This window comes from Pleurodeles waltl, chromosome 1_2, assembly GCF_031143425.1.
Source record: "Pleurodeles waltl isolate 20211129_DDA chromosome 1_2, aPleWal1.hap1.20221129, whole genome shotgun sequence".
Taxonomy (NCBI): domain Eukaryota; kingdom Metazoa; phylum Chordata; class Amphibia; order Caudata; family Salamandridae; genus Pleurodeles; species Pleurodeles waltl.
The window spans coordinates 167,667,862-167,691,958 of record NC_090437.1 but is presented as its reverse complement, the minus strand read 5'-3'; the positions used below and the strand labels follow the sequence as shown (position 1 = coordinate 167,691,958).

The 24,097-nt window shown below is 49.1% G+C and overlaps 1 protein-coding gene across 1 annotated transcript in view; it reads right to left on the bottom strand.

Moving 5' to 3' along the window:
* The window catches only part of LOC138298826 (zinc finger protein OZF-like), a 206,471-nt gene extending 184,718 nt beyond the window's left edge, over window positions 1–21,753 (bottom strand). Inside the window, exon 1 of the mRNA XM_069236907.1 lies at window positions 21,626–21,753. The gene's annotated coding sequence lies outside the window, so the exon portion shown is untranslated. The remainder of the gene's footprint in view (window positions 1–21,625) is intronic.
* Window positions 21,754–24,097: the final 2,344 nt, after the last annotated feature.

The following is a 24,097-nucleotide window of genomic DNA, read 5'->3' as shown; positions in this document are numbered from 1 at the left end:
TCAAAGTGCTCATGATTGCAACAACAATTTTTACAAGCTCCATCCTCTAACTCCCCCGTCCAACCAACATCCCAATCATTGAACCCTAAGACCAAACTCTGCAAAAAAAAAACAACAAATAAACATTGATCATTATGGCTACTAAGAGTCATTAAGGGAGAAAGTGTCGACATCAGATGAAGGGCCAGCCATCACAACATTCTGCTGAATATCCTGAATCTCTTCAACAACTTCATCAGAGCTGTTCTTGGCACTAGTGTCAGAAATAAAAGGCAGCAAACAGTCATGCATCAGGGAAGTGATATTGTTGCCTGAGCCTGGCGTCACTGTAACAGTTTCCCCCCTTGTCCAAACATTGTTGCAGCAGCCCTGTTGCAGCAGCCCTGTTGACTAGTGACATCAGAGGCGGAGAACAGACTGAGGCCTTGCGAGGAGGTAAATATTGTGGGGACTGAAGCATTTTTCTCCGGGCCCACCGGGTTGAGTGCTTCCATCAGCCTTATCCCCACGGCGACGCCGTACCTGAAGAAGATGGAGAAGACTCTCCCCTGCCGGGCTGCGATACGAGTATAGAAGTGGCAGCCCCAGAAGCCAGCAGCCTTGCCAAAGGACAACCAATCATGGAGCCAGCGCCTGAGCTGAAGTGCTTCCCCATCGACATTGATTGTTGCTGTACGGTGCCGCCTGTGCGCGGACCAGATGGTCTGTCAAGCAAGAGCCCCTTTCCCCATCAAATACCAGCAACCTTTCTGTGCGTCATGACTGCCCAAAAGACGGCACAGGGGATACAGATTTTTGTCCCACAACTGAAGTAGTAGCAGGGGTCACAGGGTAGGGAAGAAAGCCACATCTGCCACAGGGACGACAGACATCCTTCAGGCAGAACAGTGAGCGGGTATGAAGCACCAATTTTTAAAGTGTTGAAGTCCTCAAGCTAACTGTTGCTGCAACTCTCAAGCTACAATAACAGTATAATCACAGAGGCAGAAACATTGTATCCATTATAATGGCGACTGCTGAGCTATCGGGTTACAGTAGCTAGTTAGAATAGGACCAGGGAAACAGGAGACCAGGGCAGGGGAGAAGCACACTCACGGTGAGTCAGCCCGCCACCATCGTTTTCCCCACCCACTGGCAAACACTTTGCATGCTGACATTTATGCACCTACAATGGTTTGTGAATTACAACTCCCAGAATGTAACCTAGTTATGGTGCAACAATCAAGGCCATCTGAAAGCAGATGACATAGGGGGTCATTACAACCTCGGCGGTCTTTTTGCAAGACCGCTGAGGGACCGCCGTGCGGAAGACCGCCTGTGCCGGCGGTTTGCCGCTTGGCGTATTATGACTGTTGGCTGCTTTCCGACGTTATTCCGACGGAGAGCCGCCAACAGCCATACTTGCGGGCGGCGGGGAAGTGGAGGTTGCTCCACCTCCACCGCCACGCCAACAGAACACCGCCCAGCGAATCACGTCCTGTGATTCGCCGTGGCGGTGTTCTGTTGGCGGTGTGGTGTCGGCTGAGCTGCCCCCATGGCTCCCGTCCCCTCCCGGAGGATCGATGGACCAGGTAAGTCGAACGTCCGTTAGGGGAGGGGGGTGGGGGGGTGTTGTGTGTTGTGTGCGTGCATGGGGGTGTGCGTCTGTGTATGTAGAGGGGGTGTGTGTGTGCGTGTGTGTGTTGGTGGTGCCTGCATGCGTGTCGGGTGTGTGTGAGTAATGTTCTGTTGGGGGTCAGGGTGGGGAGGGGGGTCCTGCCACCTTTGGGGGGTGGTAGGGGGTGTAGGGGTGGGGGGTTTTGGAGACCCCTAACAGTGCCAGGGAAGGAATTCCCTGGCACTGATAATGCTTACCGCCATGGATTTCATGGCGGTTCAAACCGCTGGAAATCCACGGCAGTAAGACGGGTCCAAATACCGCCGGCCGTATACTGACGGCCGCCGGGCTGGAGACCCAGGTCTCCAGCCCGGCGGTCGTCTCCACCCTGGCGGGCGGGAAGGAGAACCGGCGGATGACCATGGCGGTAACCGCCATGGTCATAATACACCAAGGTAAGACCGCCAGCCTGTTGGCGGTCTTACCGCCGGTTCTCCGCCATGGTTGTAATGACCCCCATAGTTCGGTTGGCAATATTGCCGGGAAACCTTCCTGTAATGAGAAGAATATGACATTTCTTTTACCGAGAACACAAGTGTGGCACAGCTGTAAGAGAACTCACGTGTCCAGGTACTCACAGCTGTTAGGTCCCCAGGTCCATGCGTGACCATTTAGACCAGCCCCTATTTTATTTAGTGTCAGAACCACTTTCAGAGGGCCTCGGGGTTAGCAGAGACTACTGGGCCCAACGGTGCGGGTAGAAGCCTTTTACTCCTGATGTAGTATGGATTCTAAGTAACTGTGCAAACTAACCCTTCTGCAATTGCCTCTCATGATAGCATGGTGTGAGTAGTCCAAGACTCCCCAAAGAGAAAGGTGGACACAAGATAGTAAACACAACTCAAAATCCATGCAACATCAGCAGTAAACGATTGTCCAGCCAAATACTTACCTTTATGAAAAAAGAGAAGTATTTTATTTGTACCGGTAACCACACAAAGGAAAAATATGACATTCATAAACGATTACACAACCCCCCTTGAGGTCGGAGGTCTAGTGTTTCTATGGCAATTCTCTGTCCCACTCCCTCCTCACATTAATGGTAGTGGTTATTCCCCAGTCACCATTGGTAACATCCAGGGTGAGTTCCACTAGCATTCCAACTCTCAAGAGTCCACTTTGACTAGAAGTTGCAATCCACACTGATCCAGGGCAGCAGAGCTTCTAGCAGCAAGTTCCCCTGGGGCCAACAGGCCCGAAACCAGTCTTACTAATACCAGCAGGTGTGAAGATTTCAGAGTTCCTGCGTGCGCCCCACAATGGCTGGGTGCTTGCAGCAACTGCACCTGAGGCCAGATGAATAGGCCGCACCCAACCCTGGCATCACTCAACAGGTGCAGAGTCTCTCACGTGCAGTCACACTCATAAAGTGACCAGAGGTTCTCTGAAGCTCCTATTGCAGGCCAAGTGTTTCAATGTATCTCCTGGTGGGGGTGGCTACAATGATCCTCACTTTGGGCCTTCGTCTGGGTGATGGTGCACAGGGGCTCTCATGGCACCCTCCCGACTCTGGCAAACAGTGGGGGAGTGGGCAGAACAAGTTGCAGTTCTTGGTGCTCCTGGTGACCCCCTCTGACATACAGCAACTCACAATCCACAGTCTCCGGCCCGATCAGCACTGTATTACTCTCTTCAACGGCCCCTCATGGCATACAGGGTCACTGCTTTGCTACAGCACAAGGCTACGGTCCTTACTGCCTGGCAGACTTTTCCACAGCAGCCCCCCCTGGCATACAAGGTTGAAGCCTCACCACTGTACAGGGCTCTAGCCTGATTGGTGCAGCACAACACATGGCGAAATTCACTACTGCTTTCTCCTGGCATATGGGGGTCGTGGACATGGGCAATGACCCGATCGGTGTAGCAGCTGTTTCGTTACACCTCACACAGGGAGTCCTCTCAACAAAGCTCTAAACTGGAGCTCGCTGCCTCCAACGCTGTCCTGTTCCTCACAGGGCACATTGGTCTTGGCAAGCAGGCAGGCGCTGGTGCTCTGGGCTCCAGGGTAGGTGGTCTTGGATTCATTGGGTGATGTTGCCTCACCCAGCAGGGAGACTAGCAGACCAGAGCCCCCAGTCCTGGTCACAGGCAGAAGTCTTGCAGAGCTTTCCCTCATCTAAAAGCTTGTCAGGCTACTTGGCAGATGACAGTTTTTGGTGTCTCAAACTCCCCTTTTTATAGTTAATTTACCAAAACCAAATGTGACTTAGGGTCTGAATCTTTGAAGTTTTATGCTGGGGTTCTGCTTCTTTAAAAGTGTCCATTCCTCTGCTCCCTCTTCCTCTTGAAAAGCAGTCTGTCAGAGCTGGAGTGTCTCCAAAGCTGATAGTCGAACAACATGGGCCATGGGAGTGACTAGAGGTCACACCTGGATGTCAGTCAATGTGATATTTGCCTCAAAAGGTTAGCCCAGGAGCCCCAGCCCTACTCTTTAAGATTTGCTTATCAGACCATCTCCTTCCTCCAATGTTCCCAGCCCCCTTCCTTGTGACCTCTTACTGAATCAAAGACCACCCTTTAAAGTGTACATGTGAAGCCTCGAACGACCCCCTCCAACAGTGCGAGTCCCATCCAGCTTACAGGAATGCAGAAACACACAGATCAATCTGGGGTATCTCTCTCCTTCCTCTCCATGTTTCAATATGCAAGCCTGGAACCCTGAATCCTCCATGTATTGTACCATCCGCAGGCACACATCCACCCAGTGCAGATATACAACATACATGCACTCCAAATGACTGTATCTTACATGTACTGTACCACTCATAGGCACTCAAACATCCAGCACTTGCATTTAAGATACATGCAATGACCAGCACTGTATCCTGTTAGTATTGTACCACTCCTAGGCACACATACATCCAGCAGGTGCAGTTAATATACATACACTGTACCCTTCCTGTATTATCCAACCACTCCTAGGCACACATACATCCAGTGTATGCATTTAAGATGCACACACTGGACCCTTCATGTATTGCACCACTTCAATATACAAATAAACCCAGCACATGCATTTGTCCTGCACTCATTGCACAGCATTATATCTTTCAGGTACTGTACGACTCATAGGCACATGTACATTCACCATGCATGCACTGCTCTGTACTTCATTATCTGTGTATTGTACCATTCCCAGATACACATATACCCGACGGACATACACCTCCTCTGCCCAGCACTTCATACTACTCTAGTGCAGGCTAAGGGTGAATTAAGCACACAGTAGCAAAGCTTTAAAACTGAGTGAGCCTGTAGGCCTCAATCCAGTGGCACAGGTTAAAAAGGACCTTTTCAAAACTATTGATCACTACACAGTATGCTGCGACCACCATGCTTGCGCTGCTTAACCCCTGGGGAAGGAAGTAGCTTTCCACCACTATGAGGGCAGCACTTAGGGTGTGCCCCTGGTTTAACAACACCACAAACTGTAAGACGGTCCTATGTCATGGCACACATACATGATCCGTGTTTGCCTGAAAACAAAAGTCAGCATTAGCAATCCAGACATCAGTACAGTTGGGCACTCAGGACAGGGGTTCACATCCATTGCTATGTAACGTCTTACTTAACCCACTATAACACCAGAACTACAAGTCCCAGATTTCTACGAAAAAAACTGGGATAGGGTTTACTAGTCACACATGGACCTGGAATTCTTAGCAGCTATGATTGTGGACTGCTGCTGGAGGGGTCTTGCCTGTGCAGCATGTCATCATAGGTTTTATTATCTTTTTTTTTTTATTGTGTAACATTTTATTGAATTTTCAACTGGTGCATACCAGATCAAAAACATTTATACAGAACAACACTGTACCTCAGCACCAAAGGTAGAGAAAAAGAGCAACAATAAATCCCTCCATCCTCCCGAACCCCCACAGACACTCTGACATTTCCTTAAGCAGTTCTATATTTGGTCTTGGTTCTCCATCATATGAGTCCCAGTCCCACCACCCCGCAACTGTCCATAGTTTACAGTCCTCATCGAACTCCAGTGGATCCACAGTCCATACATCCCTGTACAGGTAGTGAATGGTACGTCATCGAGGTGCCCCAGACCCTCCCAAACTTTATCGGGCAGCCTCTGTTTGTGTATGTTACCTTTTCTGCCATCATAAATCCATCCATCCCTCTCCTCCATGTGTCTACTGTGGAGCCAAGTTCTGCTTCCCACAGATGGGAAACATCCCTCTTAGCCACCACCAACCCAAGATTGCAGAATATGAGTTTGGCCCTGGTCACATCAACATCATTGGGGATTCCAAAAAGAATAAATTTAGGGTAAAGCGGGATCTGCTCCGAGACCACCCCCTGCAGTTCCCCCACCATCTTCAACCAGTATTTCTGCATTACAGGGCAGCACCAACTGGTATGTTAAAAGGTGCCAATCTGTCCCTAACATCGAATACAATTTGGGTGTTGGGCCCGCCCCATAGTATGCAGACGCTGTCTATCATAGTAAACCCTATGAAGAATCTTGAACTGGATTATTCGCAGCCTTGAGCTGATGGCTATTTCTCGGGGGAACATCAACGCTGCTTCCCATTCTATATCCTCCATTTCCCCCAAGTCAGCCTCCCACCGGCTGCGTAGTCTACAAAGGGTATCCAGCATATTATTGTAGATGGTCCTGTACACCATAGAGACAGCTTTAATATTTAACTGATCTGTCATCAGTCTACCTTCCAATGGAGCATATTCCGGTATTCCCATCCCCAGGAGGCCCTCCACCCTCCAAGCTTGCCTCAGTCAAACATAGTAGAAGAACTGCATCTTGTTAAGCACAAATGCAGACCGTAGTGATTCAATGGGCATGAAGTCCCCCATTCCAACACATCTCGTAGATTGGAAATTTCAATACGATCCCACGCCTCGAATCCGGTCAATTTGCCAATTTCCGGCAGGCAGCAACCCTCCTACAGGGGGGTCATCCTGGTGGGTCTACGCATCCATCCCAGCACCCTCGTGACCCTGGACCAGGCTCCAAGAGCCGTCCGTGTAGTGGGTAGGAGCTGCCTCACTCCCCACCTCCATATAAATAGTGAATACACAATTTCCCCTCCCACTGCAATCTCTCCAACCTGAAGGTAGGATGATCACCGGGGGCATACATCCAGTTGTTTACATTGATTAGATGAGACGCCCAATAGTATGCCTCTACATCCGGCAGGAACAGGCCCCCACTATATTGCTTACATTGCAGGGTTTTGAGCGCAATTCACGGGTACCTTTTCTCCCATAGAAAAACCCATACATCCTGCTCCAGGGCCGGGAAACACTCCAGTGGGATCAGGTAATACATATTTTGTAAAACATACAGTAACTTCAGTAGGGGGATAATCTTAAACATGGCCACCCCACCCATCACAGTAAGTGGGAGACCCCCCCCCCAATGCTCCATATCAGCTCAGCACATTCCAGTCACCCTCCCCAAATTACGGGCATGACAGAGGTCCGTCTTATGTGCCATGAATATACCAAGTTACTTGAATCCCTCACTTGAATATTTTAGTCAACATAGAAGGGTGTGGAGAACCGTGTCCTCCTGTGGGGCGTACAACACCGACTTATCCCAGTTAATCTGGTACCCAGAATAACTCCTATATTCTGCAAATACCTGAAAGAGTCTCTGCAGAGAGTTTAAGGGTTTCGCCTCATAGAGAAGTATTTCATCAACGTATAAGGAGAAACGTTCCTCCTCCTTTCCCTCCCCTGTCAGCATTAACTCGTACAGCTCGTGTGGACATGGATCCTACCCGCCAGGGATTCTATAGTGAGGGCAAATAGCAAGGGGGACAAGGGATATCCCTATCTGGTGCCTCTTGCAATAGGAAACTCGGACGAAAGGGTCCCATTAACCCTTACCGCCGCCACCAGATTACAGTAGAGCAGCCGCACCCATTCTGGTATCTGGGGCCCACCCCGAATCTCTCCAAAGTACACTCTAGAAAGGTCAAATGCACCGCATCAAATGCTTTCTCAGCATCCAGAGCCAAACAAATGTGTGGGTCAGAGCGTTGCAGGATGGTATGTATCCAGTTATGCGTGCACCTCAAATTATATCTCGTGGGTCCTCCCGGCATAAAGCCAGATTGGTCCCTGTGAACTAAAGGGGTGATAACTCCCTGAAGGCGCGTCACTAGTACTGTGGCCAGCACTTTCACCTCTAGATTAAAGAGGGAAATCGGCCTATATGATGCACAGGACGCTCTGTGTCGGCCCTCCTTATGAATGACCACTATTTCCGCTTTCCTCAGGTCCGGGGGGAGTGTGCCCTGGCTTCATGCCTCCAGGAACATAGCAAGAAGATGGGGGCTAAAAGATCACCCAGCCTCTTGAAAGGCTCCGCTGGGAACCTGTTAGGGTCTGGGTCTTTCCCTGAGCACAGCCCTGTCATAGCCGTTTTAACCTCTTCTAAGGTGATATCTCCTTCTAAAGTCGTCCGGGTCTCGGCATCTAAGACTGGGACCACTGTGCCTTGCAAGTATTGCCTTATGTGTTGTGAATCCTGTAACTGGCGGGCCTGGTACAAAGCCCAATAGTAATTGGCGGAGGCCTCTTCAATTTCTGTATTTGAGGAAACCCAAACCCCCTCATGGGTCTCTACCTCATCTACCCACCTTGCTTTCACTTCCTTCCTATCAAACCAGGCCAGATATTTCCCTGCTTTATCGCCCGTTTCATATAGTTTGTGTTGGGCGGTGCGCAACTGAGCTCTACTTTCCAACTCTGGATTCTGCCTTAACTAACTCCAATTGACGAAGGGTGGGAGGAGCTGGGACCTGTGCCAGGGCCCCCTCTAACTCTGGGAGTTGCTGCTCGTATTTTTCCAGTGTTACAACTACCACGACCACAAGCCCACGCGCCATCAACCACCTCAAGTGCATCCTGGTCAACGCTCGTTCCGTCCACAAGCACGCCGTTGAACTCTGGGACCTCCTGGACTCCACAGCCCCGGACGTCGCCTTCATCACGGAGACCTGGATGAACGCCTCCTCTGCTCCAGACATCGCCACCGCCATCCCCGAAGGCTACAAGATCTCCAGAAAAGACCGCACCAACCAAGTAGGAGGAGGTATCGCCATCGTATTCAAAGACTCCATCAGCGTCACCACCTCCACCGAAGACACCCCTCTCCCCGCTGAACACCTGCATTTTCAGATTCGCACCGACCCGAGGACCACCCTCAGAGGATCCCTCATCTACCGTCCTCCCGGACTGCACGCCCCATTCAGCGACGCCATCGCCGACTTCATCTCCCCGCACGCCCTCGCCTCACCGGACTACATCCTCCTAGGCGACCTCAACTTTCATCTGAAACAAAACAACGACCCCAACACCACCACCCTGCTCGACAACCTCGCCAACCTCGGCCTCAAACAACTGGTGAACACCGCCACCCACATCGCCGGACACACACTCGACCCTATCTTCTCCGCCAGCAAACACATCTTCTTCAGCCACACCTCCGCTCTACACTGGACCGACCACAGCTGTGTCCACTTCACATTCCGACGCGAGACCCGCCACCTCCGCACTCAACCCATCCCTCGTCGACAGTGGAACAAGATCCCCGAAGAGCAACTCTTCTCCGCACTCGCCGCCAACCAACCCACCCTCACCACCGACGACGCAGCCCTCAGCCTCACAAACTGGATCTCCAACTGCGCAGACAACCTTGCTCCCCTCAAACGCACGCATCGACAGACCAACACCAAAAAACCTCTCTGATTCTCTGACACCCTCAAAGAATCAAAGAAAACTTGTCGCGCTCTCGAGAAGGCCTGGCGCAAGGACCACACCGCTGACAACATGACCGCCCTCAAGAACGCTACCCGCGAACACCACCACCTGATCCGCGCTGCTAAAAGGAACTTTTTCACCAACAGACTGGACAAAAACAGCCACAACAGCAGAGAACTCTTCAGCATCGTCAAGGAGTTCTCCAACCCCAACGCCAACGCCGTCACGCCCTCTCAGGATTTGTGCGAATCCCTCGCCACCTTCTTCCACCACAAGATCAGCGACCTCCACGACAGCTTCGGACACCAGACCCAACCAAACACCACCGAACCCGCACCCCCGACTATCACCCTCAACAACTGGACCCACATCAACACTGAAGAAACCAAATCCACCATGAACTCTATCCACTCCGGCGCCCCTTCGGACCCCTGCCCTCACTTCATCTTTAACAAAGCCGACGACATCATCGCCCCGCACCTCCAGGCCATCATCAACTCTTCTTTTTCTTCTGCTACCTTCCCCGAATGCTGGAAACACGCCGAAGTCAACGCCCTACTAAAGAAACCTACGGCTGACCCGAGCGACCTGAAAAACTTCCGCCCCATCTCTCTCCTGCCTTTCCCAGCCAAGGTAATAGAGAAGACCGTCAACAAACAGCTGACCACCTTCCTGGAAAACAACAACCTGCTCGACCCTTCACAAACCGGATTCCGAACCAACCACAGCACGGAAACCGCCCTCATCTCAGTCACAGACGACATCAGAACCCTGATGGACAACGGTGAAACAGTCGCCCTCATTCTCCTCGACCTTTCGGCTGCCTTCGACACCGTCTGTCACCGCACCCTAATCACCCGCCTCCGCTCCACCGGGATCCAAGGCCAGGCCCTGGACTGGATCGCCTCCTTCCTCTCAAACCGTTCCCAAAGAGTTTACCTCCCTCCGTTTCGCTCAGTACCCACCGAGATCATCTGCGGCGTACCCCAAGGCTCATCACTCAGCCCGACACTCTTCAATGTCTACATGAGCCCCCTCACCAACATCGTACGCAAGCACGACATCATCATCACCTCCTACGCCGACGACACCCAACTTATACTCTCCCTCACTAAGGACCCCGCCAGCGCCAAGACCAACCTACAAGAGAGTATGAAGGACGTCGCAGATTGGATGAGGCTCAGCCGCCTAAAGCTGAACTCTGAAAAAACTGAAGTCCTCATCCTCGGCAACACCCCGTCCGCCTGGGACGACTCCTGGTGGCCCACGGCCCACCGGCCCCCGCAGACCACGCACGCAACCTCGGCTTCATCTTGGACCCTCTTCTCACCATGACCAAGCAAGTCAACGCCGTGTCCTCCACCTGCTTCCTCGCCCTCCGCATGCTCCGCAAGATCTTCCGCTGGATCCCCGCCGACACTATAAAAACCGTGACCCACGCCCTCGTCACGAGCCGCCTGGACTACGGCAACACCCTCTACGCTGGAACCACAGCCAAACTCCAAAATCGCCTGCAACGCATTCAAAACGCCTCGGCCCGCCTCATCCTCGACGTACCCCGCAACAGCCACATCTCCGCACACCTGAGACACCTGCATTGGCTCCCAGTCAGCAAAAGGATCACCTTTCGACTTCTCACCCACGCACACAAAGCCCTCCACGACAAGGGACCGGAATACCTCAACCGACGCCTCAGCTTCTACGTCCCCACCCGCCTCCTCCGTTCCTCTGGCCTCGCACTCGCTTCCGTCCCTCGCATCCGCCGCTCCACGGCGGGTGGGAGATCTTTCTCCTTCCTGGCGGCCAGGACCTGGAACTCCCTTCCTACCAGCCTCAGGACCACCCAGGACCACTCCGCTTTCCGGAGACTCCTAAAGACCTGGCTTTTCGAGCAGCAGTAACCCCCTCTTTCCCCTAGCGCCTTGAGACCCGCACGGGTGAGTAGCGCGCTTTATAAATGTTAATGATTTGATTTGATTTACAAACGCCTTTTTTCTCTTCTGTGCCACTAAGTTCTGTGCATTATCCCATATGGCTGTCTTGTACACCTACCAGAGCACCACCGACGATTCAACCAACCCCACATTTTCCTGGAAATATAGTTCAGTGTCTACTCAGAGCCCATGTCCCACCTCGTGGACCTCCAGGTCCCAAGCTTCCATCTTTGGGATCCCCCATCTGGTCTCCCAATCCGTACCATCTGAGGCGAATGGTCTGACAAACTCTGGGCCAAATAGTCCGCCTGGCGGACAACCTCCACTTCCCCGCAGGGGTGAAAATATAATCCAGTCTAGAAAAGATCTTATGGGCCCCAGAAAAGTAGGAGTATTTCCTGTTGGTAGGATGGGCACGGCTCTACAGATCAGACAGTCTCAGTGTTGCCGCAAAGCGATACATTAAAGTATGTGTCCCCAGACATCCCTGAGTGATCCAGCTCCATTTCCATTACATCATTAAAGTCACCTCCCACCATGTGGGTCGTGGAGTCTGCTGCCAATAGAATATCTGCAAGCTTGCCCAACAGAGGAGCCTGAAGCCTGAGCGGGGCATAAACACTTACAAACAATACTTTCTGTCTACCCCAAAGCCCCTGTACCCCCACGTGCCTACCTGCTGGGTCTGTCCACTGTCTTGTGATATGAAAGGGGAGGGGATTTATGGATCAATAACGCCACTCCCCTGGAGCAAAAGGTGTAGCCTGCGTGTGCCAACATAACATAGGGTCCTTTCAACACATAAATTTACACCTGGGGCCCTTAAGATGTGCCTCCTGTAAAAACACAACATCTGGATTCATTCTCTTTATGTACTGAGACACCAGACCTCATTTGACCCTTTCCCCAAGTACATTTACATTTCACGATAGAACAGAAAAGTCCTAAGGATTTACTCGGGCCCCAAATCACTTGTGAGTGTCATTGTATTCAAAGGGGGACTGTGTTATGAAGGGGGAGGACCTCCCGTCCCCGACTTCGGGGTGTGTGGGGGGACACCTAGATGCCAGTAATTCGTAAGAAGAGACCTAACATGCATACGTGTCTGTGGTTTATCTAAAGTCAACATAAAAAGGCAAGAAACAAACCCCAGCAAAGAAAACTTCCACCCCTCCCCACCTCCCATGGGCCCCTGTGAGTATTAACCCCCATACTACAGCTCACCAGGAGTCGAGAGGTCTGTAACCCCGCTCCCCCAACCCACCTCTTCAGTGCAAAACTACAGCTCATAGTTGGCCTATGTAAGAGGAAGACTCCCCAACTCAACCCTCAGAACAGGTAAAGTTACATTATAGCACCACCGTCTGCTCCTCGTCCTTACACCGGATGGTGTGAGCGGAGTCAGCTTAGTCTCCTTCGGCCCCTTGTTACTGCGTTGCCTCCATAGTCTGTACGCCCTCTTCTACCCCGAGACCCTTTTCCTCCGTTTTCTAGTCGATTAATGGCTGCCACCAATGGATGAGGAGACCCAGATATCGTCCCAGTATCTGCACCCAGGGCTGTCTCCTCTATTCCTAGTGCCGAGCTTTCCCTTCTGTCTCTTTTCCGGATAACCGTGGCCTGACTTTCCTCAGAGTCGGATGATGCCTTTTCACTCCTTGTCAATTGTCTCACTCTCCATGGTGCGTCTTCATCTCCTCTCTGTTGTCTTCGACCCCTTCTCCTGGGGCGCGACCAGTCCTGCAATCGTGCAGTCTGGGACTTCCCCAGCCTTCTGCCTGTCTCCTGGCTACCCCTTCTGGACAATTGAGGGCGCTCTTCTAGCCTCTCCCAGTCATCCTCTGGGGATTGGAAGACAACGTTTTCCCTTGAAACATGACTTTTAGTTTGGCTGAGAAAAGGAGCATGTATTGCAGTCAGAGGCTATGGAGCTTAACCTTTACAGAGTCAAATGTGCATCGCTGTCTCTGAACCTCCCTGGTGTAAACGAGAAAAATTAGGATTTTTTCATTCTCATGCCGAACCTATCCCAGCTTACGAACGTCCGTCAAAATCATATCTCTGTCTTGGAAGTTTAAGAAACGGGCAATCATGGGCCTTGGAGGCGCTCCAGGGGGAGGGGTGCACCCCCTAAAACCCAATGGGCGCGTTCAATCACAAAACAGGTCGAAAACTTATCTGACGGCAAGACTTGTCGCAGCCATGCTTCCAAAAACCGGCCCGAATTAGTCACCTCGGTCTCTTCCGGGAAACCCACAAATCTCAGATTGTTTCTGTGGGCCCGGTTTTCTGCATCTTCCAACTGAAACATAATATCCTTGTTGAGGACCCTAGCCTCAGTCATTTCCTTACGGAGGTTCTAGGGCATATCTTCCTGGTCCGATATTTGCGTCTCTGCCGAGGTGACCCTTTCTGCCACATTCCGGAGGTCTTGGCGCAGGAGGGAGACCTCCGAGCGGACTTCTCCCACGTGTCCATCCAGTCCCCATAGAGGACTGAATTGCTGACAAAAGGGTGGCGTTGTCGGGCACCGGCGGGGAGTCCATAGCTGGGGGTGGGGGGATCACCACCTTCGTGTAGTGGTCCATACGCCCCTGACTGTTCCATGACCCACTCCTTTGCAGCGCGATCCCACCAGCGAATTCAGGGGGGTCACCGGCTGTCCCAGTCTCAATCGCCGCCAACGGGATCTCTGCGCAGTTCGCGAGCAGGAGCCGGACAGGCCCGCCCCCCAATATTTCAGGTTCTCTTGGCTGCAGGTGAGTGATAGGGCACCTCAATCTCTCACCCGGCACGGCCATTGCCAGAGTCAGTTGCTAGCCACTTGTTGCCTCCTCTGGTCTGCCACTCGACTTCTGACCAGCCCCGGATCACGGGTCCCAAAGCCACTGCGTGTGCCAGCTCATCAGCGCCAGTCCACACCCCGCTGTCCCAAACTCTCAGCAGGGGTGGGGGGGAATCCAGACCCCACTGGGCAGCGGAAGATAAGGGAGAGGTATCTCCACGCCCCCCCTCGCCGCTCAGCAACACCCCAGACTGTGCCGGCCCCAACCTGGGGCATTCTCCTCCCTCTGCACACGTCATCTGGTATGGTGGAGGTGGGCCCCACAGCATCGCTGACCGACCGGGGGCCTCTCCCCCCTCCTCCGGCGCGATCGTTCCGGCGAACCCAGGGCCGCGCCTGCCACACTCACCGTGCTCCAGCTTACTGCGCAGCCTTTACCGGGGACATCCGTCTCTCCCGATCTTCACCTGCCCCACTCTGTCTCATCCGATCATCTCTGGGCGGGGGCGAGAAGAAGGGAAGAGGGGCACACTCAGGCCTTCGCCACCCAGGAGGCCCATCTGGCATCTCCCGGGCCTCAGCGGGCGTCCTTTGTCCTGCCCTGCGCTCAGGGCATCCTAGGCTGACCTCCAGATGGATCGGGGTCCCCAACCTGGCCACACCCACCTTCTCCTCTGTGGGTCAGCACAGCGCCTCCTCTCACTCTCAGGGGCCAGGCTGGGAGGCAAGTGGATATTTTAGTAGGATTTTGCTGGGTCCAGGATGGAGCTTGTTCTAGGCGCGTCCGTCCTCAGCGCCATCTTGGCTCTGCCTCCAGAGGTCTTAATTATCAGTCATGCACACAATATATTAAACCTCAAAACCTGAATTTTTCTCAGGAGGGCTACATAGTGCCCCTTTGGGAAGGTAGCAGCTGCAGTATTTTTTTAGATGCTAATGAGAGTCCTGCAATGAATTGAGAAGACCAGCAAAGCACTAAAACTATAGGCCTTCATTAAATTGAGCACTACATTGGAGTGCAGGAGTACTGGCCCCAAAGCATGATCAGGGATTACCGAGACATAATAGGAGTCTGTAATCACCAAAGGTTCACAATGACAGGAGAGAGTGAGGCCTGAAGGCCACCCCAAATGAGGCACTGAGACAATCACCACTCAGTTCCTTTTAGAGGTCAAGCGCTGTTCTATGCTTGTCTGTTCTAATGGCTGCTAAAGCCTATCACGCTTGCCTTCCCTGAGCTCTTCCAAGGAAGAGAGAGAGATGTGCAGGCTCCAAGCAGCAACTCCACTGCAGATTTAATCTTTCCTCTCAATTTGCTAGGCGATGCTGGATACAGAATATTTGCTATGTATGTATGTGCACAGGTTAGGGGGTGATTATTGTTACTTAATGTGGCAGTTCATATACTCTATACCTATATATGCTACAATATACCAAAGAGCTCACAAGTTTCCTACTTTTATTTGTGTTTAGCTCATCCAGGCTAGATTTATTTTTTTAATTCTGAGACTTGTAGTTCTAATTTTATGTGTTAAACAGGGCTACAAATCCCAGAAAGTTGGGAAAAACTTGTCTGGATAATAAACTCATGCACTGAACTGGATAACAAAATGGCTGTGATACCAATATATTAACCTTTAGGCCTGATTTAGAGGTTGGTGGACGAGTTACTCCATCACAGAGGTCACAGATTTCCCCTCTGTCGAAATATAAATCCCATACAATATAATTAAAATAATTTCAATCAATCAATCTTTATTCGATCATTTCTAAGATGATCATAAAAGACAAAACAAAAACAGAGTATAATAATAAATAGCTAAAAAACAATAAAAAGAAACACATCTCTCAACTTCTTAATGATGCATAAATCAAAACAAAAAAGGTTTTACCCATTGAACCTTACATATAAAATCTGAAAAAGTAAAAATAACCCTCAATATATATTAAAACATCATGGCATTCCTCACACGCACAATACTCCTTAGGAAACAGGTAACCGAGAAGCATGTATCTTAATCATTTAATTGCTTTAAGAACAATAGTGCAGCTTTGCATTTAGAAAATGTGTATCTGTGCAAAAGGGATAATAAAATCTCCTAGTCCAGGGAAGATAAAACTTACAAAAGAAGACAAAATGCAACAAGGACTGGCATGAAGATTCATCACATGGGCATACATAGATGTAATTCACAGAGTATTGCCCAAGTGGAAAACATAGCAGCCAACAGATCACCCCTATTCTAAATTGTGTCAAGAGATTCCGATCATAAACATTTTGAACAAAAAATAAAGTGCAGTCCCCCCTGACATTTGAACCAACCAAATCACTCTAACAGTTGGCTTCACCTCTTCTGCCGCCTCCCTATTGGCCTGGCCATCCATAATAACAGATTTCGGGACCCATGTTTTATCTTTTTTTGTAATATCACCTAACAAACACTCAAACAAGGATGCACATCCCAAGGCAAGGGTGGTATCTCTAATATATTTTGGCCATGGATAATTTAAACCATGATCACAAGCTAGGCAAACAAACAGCATGGTCCTGGTAAGATCTGCCTCCTTATTTGCCCAAATTGAGCACCAAAGGATCAGCGGTGCTGCCCCAGTAGAGTCCTGTACATGCTGAAGCCTCAATTCCTGGTGCAGGACACAATGGGAAGTCGACTGCAGGACACCCAACAATTGACAACAAAACCTATTTTCCTCCGCTTGAATGCCCCAGGCCTTTTTTTATCCCCATACCGTAAGTCAAGATTGGGATACACTTCCTTTTAAAAATCTCTAAAACAAGACTCACGGATCTCCTACCAATACAATTAGCGAGCAAAAAGGTAGAACCAATAGCCCGAGTAAAAAGCGACAATCTTTTACTAATGCATGTGGGCCAAGAATATGCCTCATCAAAATCCAAACCAAGGTATGGAAATGTGGAAATGATGGCACCCTAGTTAGTTTCTTCCCATCAATCAGAAGGGGGGATGTTTTTGAGTTCTTCGGGCCACACACCACAGTAAATTTTTTTGAAGGTTGTCTCCATATCGAAGTCCTTCATAAAGGCAACAAAGTAGTTAATCAGGGTCTTCAATCCATTAGTCATTCTGGCAAGCAACACTGCATCATCCGTGTATAACAGTGTAGGTACTGGCTTGCTCTCAACCATCAGGACATCTGCCCCTGCTCCCACTAACAATGTTTTTAATCCATGCATGTAAAGAATACAATCTTGGCGGACACCACGATTAACTTTTAGCAGTGGAGTACACTCTCCGTTCACACCGTACCTTATTGAGGCTAACACATCCCAATTCAAAAGTCTTAAAAAGGAGACCAAGTCCCCATCAAGACCCATAGAAGCAAGGATCTCTCAAAGTTTTGACCTGTTTACACAGTCAAAGGCACTTGTTAAATCCATAAACGCCAAATGTATTGCAGTTCCATTTGTCAACTTATATTTAGCCACGGTAAGATGTAAAGTTAAACACTGCTCGACAGTCCCTAGGCCCTTTCTAAAGCCTAACTGGATTCAAGACATTACATTACGATCACCTAACCAAGCAAGGATCTGTTCTAACACAACTCTTCCAATTAATTTTATAGTGGAGTCAAGCAGAGATATCAGGCTAGAAACACTTTGGATTATGGACATCGCCCTTTTTAAAAATAGGACCCACAATTGAAAGGCGACAAGACTTTGGGATCCCCTGGTGGCAAGCTGAATTAAAAACACAAGTAAGGATGGGGGCCCAAAGCCCAAAGTCCTCTTTAAACAAGTTAATTGGGACACCGCTTTGTTACACGGATTACCCCAGATGGCTTTGAGTACTTCCTCCTCTCTAAATAGCATATTCATACCTAGGTCCCCAACACTAGGGATTACATCAAGGCTAGAGGTAACCTGGGAGTATACTGCCGGAAAGTGGTCCAACTCAGTGTTTGGGGAAATATTGACTGTGACTTTGTCAGTCAAAGTGTCCGATGACAAGTCTGCCATCACTGCCCTCCAGAAGGCCCGTGGATCTTTATTCTGACATGCATCCACAATGTCCTCCAATTTTTCTACCCCAATGGCCAACTTCCTCCATTTCCTAGCCAAAGCATTTGCTTTTCTGCATACAGTAATTAAATACTGTTGTTGCTGTAATTGCTTGATGGCCTTACGTAATTTATCATTTGCTCTGTAATCTGTGTCAAACCAAGGAGTATTATGGCAAAGGGCCCTACCCCTCGGCCTGGACAAGATGTGAGAATTTCGTATCTACTTAAAACCTCTTCAGGGTCATAGGAGTCCATTGAACAAAGAAACACTAAATCCATACAGGCACCCATGATGCTACTCAAAACTAACTTCATGTCTGCATTGTGCCAGTCCAATTTAAGCCCCCAATCCTTAACAGTTAACCCCTGGGTACAGACAGTATTTGCCTGTTTATTTAGCCTAGGGACCTTGAGTTGGAAGACAGTCAGATTATGATCGCTCCACTCACTGGTACAGATGCCGCTCCCCTTAGCTAAAGACTCTATGCTACGTGTGATAAAAACATAGTCAATTATTGTCCCTGAGCCCCACCCTATGAAAGTACATTTACCCGGTCTTTATTGGCCAGGTGCCTATACAAGTAAACTTCCCCTGGCATCCATATCATTAAGGTCTACCGCCAGATACCGGGAATCAAAAATTTGCAATGGGACAGGGAACCCAATTTGACAATGAAATCACCAGCGAGGACAAGGTTGTGCTGTCTACCTGCATCTATCTCCCCTTTCCCAGCATACCCACACATACAAATAATTTCTCAAAATTCAAATTACAAGTAGCTGTGAAATCATCATTATGAAAGTTCACAATGTGTAATCTAAACTTGTTGGCCCACCTTAACTCAAATGCCTGTATCGCCTCTTTAATCAATTACCACGGGGGCAATATTACATCTCAGGCCAACTTTAAACCGGACAGCGAGTCTCACTTTTGCACGGCCCACTGTAGAGGGAACAGCTGGAAGGTTGAAACATGTAAACTTATCATGAAAGACTTCCTTTACAGATCATGTCTCCTGCAAGAGAACTATGGGGGTCATTCTGATCTTGGCAGGCGGCGGGAGCCGCCCGCCAAGCAGGAACCGCCAGAATACCGCTGCGCGGTCAAAAGACCGCCGCGGTAATTCTGAGTTTCCCGCTGGGCGGGCGGGCGACCGCCAGAAGGCCGCCCGCCCGCCCAGCGGGAAACGCCTTCCCACGAGGATGCCGGCTCCGAATGGAGCCGGCGGAGTGGGAAGGGTGCGACGGGTGCAGTTGCACCCGTCGCGATTTTCAGTGTCTGCTATGCAGACACTGAAAATCTTAGTGGGGCCCTGTTAGGGGGCCCCTGCAGTGCCCATGCCATTGGCATGGGCACTGCAGGGGCCCCCAGGGGCCCCACGACACCCGTTACCGCCATCCTGTTCCTGGCGGTGAAAACCGCCAGGAACAGGATGGCGGTAAGGGGGTCGGAATCCCCATGGCGGCGCTGCAAGCAGCGCCGCCGTGGAGGATTCCCTAGGGCAGCAGGAAACAGGCGGGACACCGCCGGTTTCCCGTTTCTGACCGCGGCTGTACCGCCACGGTCATAATGCCCATGGGAGCACCGCCAGCCTGTTGGCGGTGCTCCCGTCATTTTAGCCCTGGCGGTCGTCGACCGCCAGGGTTAGAATGACCCCCAATGTCATTACCCTTGATGAATGACTGCCAGCCTTCAAGATGAATCTTAAATGCCAAACCGGCCACATTCCAAATGAGAATATTTGAAAATGGGTTACTCCTATGCACGCTTTCACCACTCCATGCAATCTCTAACTCAACTCCAGACAACCTTGAAGTAACAGGGTCATCCCCCATCCCTACTGAGCCCATTTGCTCTCTTATCAAAGGTATAAAAACCCAGTCCAAGGGGCTATAATTCTGCCGATTACACTCCCCTCTGTGGGCCACCTCCATACCCATTTAACCCACCCCTCCTGGTAGTCAATCAATGCCCTCCAAGTCAGCCAGGGGTTCAAATCTATTTTGCATAGGAAAATCAGGGAAACAATTCAGCCAACAAGGGTGGATAGGGATGGCGACACTCTAATTTGTCGCAGGGCTAAGTCCCAATTAAACAAAAAAAAAACAGGGAAGAATCTTAATTGAGCTAGGTTTTACCCACCCTGCTATGGCTACTACCAAAATATCACCAGCCACTATGGGGTTATGAACATTTACAATTATCAGATCATTGTTAAATTGCTTACCCATATGGCCTATACCTCCCACCTGACGAACTAGCAAAATCTTCTGGTGGAGATGCCATTGGCACCTCACATTATAATTTAGCCAGTGAGTCACTTTGTTCTTCAAGGCTCCTATGGATTCCTTAGAACCCCTTTGAAGACATGGGACATTTGCTAACACAATAACATATGGGCACGCCTCTTGAGGTAGGTTAATCACCGGTAAGACTTCAGATCTGTCTGAGTTTGATTGTTCCTGCTGGGCATTAACAGGAGTATTTATATTTTGGCGGATGGGAAATCTATCACTATTGTGATGGAGTAAGTTGGCCGCCAACATCTAAATCGGGCCCCTAGCCATGTAAAGTGCACATGCAAGCAGTAAAAAAGCCCTGCAGTGCACAGTGAAGGACATGGGCATCCAATGTAGACTGTCATGTCTACCTTCAAGCTGTCACTGCACGGGACAACTAAATGTATATAACATATATAAATGTAAATACTCCTAAGTTTGCCACACGGATGGATGTGCTTATCATGAGATACAAAGCAGATATTCTTCCTAATGGGGGCTTCTGATGTTCAGAACAAAAGCTGTCATCATATGTTTTTCTTCTATGTTGATGGAACAGACACCGCAACTGTGAGGATGTGTTTCTCTCTACCATCAATCAATCATTACTTTCCCATTCTCCTGTATCTGCTTATGTTGTATTAAGTTGTATTAGAATGCTGGGAGTCCTATGACTGCTTAGCAACAGGACATGGAATTGGAATGGGGAAAGGGATAGATTGTAAGGCAGTGGACAGTTGCTGACTATGATCTGCCAGGGTTGGATGTATACACCTTGATTGCAATAAAATACTTAAAAAGGAGAGAAATAGAACTGCATCTTTTGTAAGTGGCGACAAGGATGGGATGCCTTTTATTTGAACCAACCCTAGCAATATTTTGAAACTGAGGTGGTGCAGAAACTCATGTGATGTGATGATCAGGTTTTATATGAATCAGCTGATTTGTGGAGGGAAAAAGGAAGGTTGTCAGTGTGTAGAAGTGCACCCAGGAAACTGAATCAAGTGTACAGAGGAGCTACAAGTTGGAACACCTTGGATTGCAGCACTAACGGGTGAAACAGTGTTTTTATCTGAAGCTGCAGTCACTTGTATATATAATGACACTCGGCAAGGTATTCGGGAATATAAGTGATGTTAAAAAATTAAAAGAAGAGATTGTTCATATTTTAAAAGCAGCGCTTACCTCATGCTAAAGCGGTGTAACTGTTTATTTTTCGCTTGCATGTTTTTGTTTGAAGTGAGTGATCGAGCCGTGTGGCGAGTGGCAGCTGACATCATATTGTAGCCAGAATCCCCTGTGGAGAGAAGTGTCGTTAGTAGGACGTTATCGTGATATAAGGAATCGCCTGTAGAAAACGGACGGAGTGTTTGCACGTTGATGAAACAATGGGAACTGCCCTTTGAAATCAGACGGAGCAGCATTTACAGCGTTATGGGGGGACTTTGCACAGAGTATTTATTTGTGTCTAGAGTTTCAAGGAGCAATTCTCTGCTTGTTTGAAGCACAATACGGTGGTTTTGAACGGAACAGTTATTCTTTGGTGGCAGAGTTTCAAGAGAATATTGTATTGGTTGGAGGAACGTGTCAGGAGTGAATGTTACTATGGTGACAGGCACACCTGGACTACGGTGGCTACTTTAATTGTTTTAGTTTGTTTTTATACACATTTATTTTTGTAAGGTAACATTATGCAATCAATACCACTTATAACCACATTTTTGACAGTGCCTGGGGAACCAAGTATGCCCTGGGAGGATTGCCAAGAAACATTCAAAACTTACTTGGAGGTGTTGGGTGGGGCTATTTTTAGGACTAAAAGAAAACTGGCTTTGTGAAGAACAATTTAGGGGTAGAAGGTAGGAAGGTATTGAAGACATTGCCGTATGTGAGTGTTAATATGAATGGGGATGGTGGATCAGATGAAGAGGGGGATGAAGAAGATGCGTATATCAAAGCAATGGGGGCGTTAGAAAATCATTACAGTAGAAAGACTAGTATTGTTGTAGAACACCATAGTTTATTTTCAAGATTGAAAGCACCCCATGAGTCGATTGATTAATTTGTTAGTTGAAGACTTTGGCAAACACGTGCAAATTCAGAGACTTACATGAAGAAATAATTAGAGATCAATTGATAAATCGTACAAAAAATATAAGAATTCAAGAGAAGTTAAATTTAAAAGATCCATCTTTAGATTAAGCAATAGTAGTTGCAAAACATATAGAAGATACTTCACGATTTGTCAAGGAGCTAGGAAAAAAGATGTAGAGGACATGTCGGTACAAGCTGTTGACAAAATCACATATAACAGAAACAAAAGCAAAGGGGATGTAAAAATGTTTAAAAAACGATGCTGTACATGTGGAAGGAGAAAACATTTGGCATCTTCAATGAATTGCCATGCTATGGATGCTAAGTGTTTCAAATGTGACAGAATCGGACATTTTTCTGAAGTGTGCAATCAGAAATGGGAACTAAACAAAAAGTGTGAATTTCTTACGAAATGATGTTCAGAAGGAGGTACACACTTCATCTAATGATGATGAATATGATGATCACATAGAAGTGTTTATGCTTAATAATGTCACCACAGAAGAAGGGATAAGGGAGAAGAATATTTTTATGTTAGACGATGATCAACATAGACGTCCAAAATGTGTTGTGAGTATAAATGGCATGGTGAAAAGTATCTTTTCCAGTAAACCTCTTCTAGAAAATAGGAATGATGAAAGCCAGGACAGGGAGTCATATATACAACCTCCCTTTCAATTTGGACACAGACTTCTGATCTGCTTCAGGTGCATTATTATGCTGCCCTGAGCTGTTCTAGTGGCTATAATATACCTGCAGCACAGTAATAGAATTATGAGGCAGACAAGTTTTAAAGAGATGTTTTGTGATTTGTACAGGTTAGCTAAAGAGAAGCAGTGGGATAAATGTATCATAGAGAATACATGAAGGAGCACCAGAGACGTTATAAGGGGTTTGTAAGTCGAATGATTCTGGTCAGTGTAGATGGTCTGTTATGGTTTCACTGGAAGTAGTAATTAGGACTGATGCCCCTGGATGGCAATCACAATGGTTGACTGCCCTACAGAGATGAATCTGAGGAGGTCAATAGATTCCTCACTCAGGGCAGCAGGGCTCACTGGGGCAGGGCCTGAGGTGACAGAGGCAAAGGAGATGCCCACTCTACTAGGTGAGTGGGCACGAGCAACTCGCTGAGGGGCTGCTGGGAGGGCGTTGCTGGTATGGGGGTGGCGGCTGTACCTGTAGCTGGGGTGGTCACAGAAGTGTCCGCCACAACCAGGGAGCTCCCATCAGATGAGGTATCTGAGTCTGTATTGTCCCCTCCAGTCTCTGCTGTGGTGCTCCCCTCACCCTCCATCCCACTGGTGCCATCAGAGTCGGTGGACTCTGCCTCCTCGGTCCTGTGGGATGCAGCTCCCTTCATCGCCAGTGCCTCTGCTCCTCTGACAGATGATGCTAATGCACATAAGGACAGGATGACAAAACAAGAAAGGGGGGGAGAGAGACAAAGGATACACAGTGTCAATGACAGCACCAACGCCACCGTTGGCGTACACAGCACCCTCACACACAGGGAACAGGCCTACGCACTATGCATTGCACTACCAGAGATATTGCTAGCCA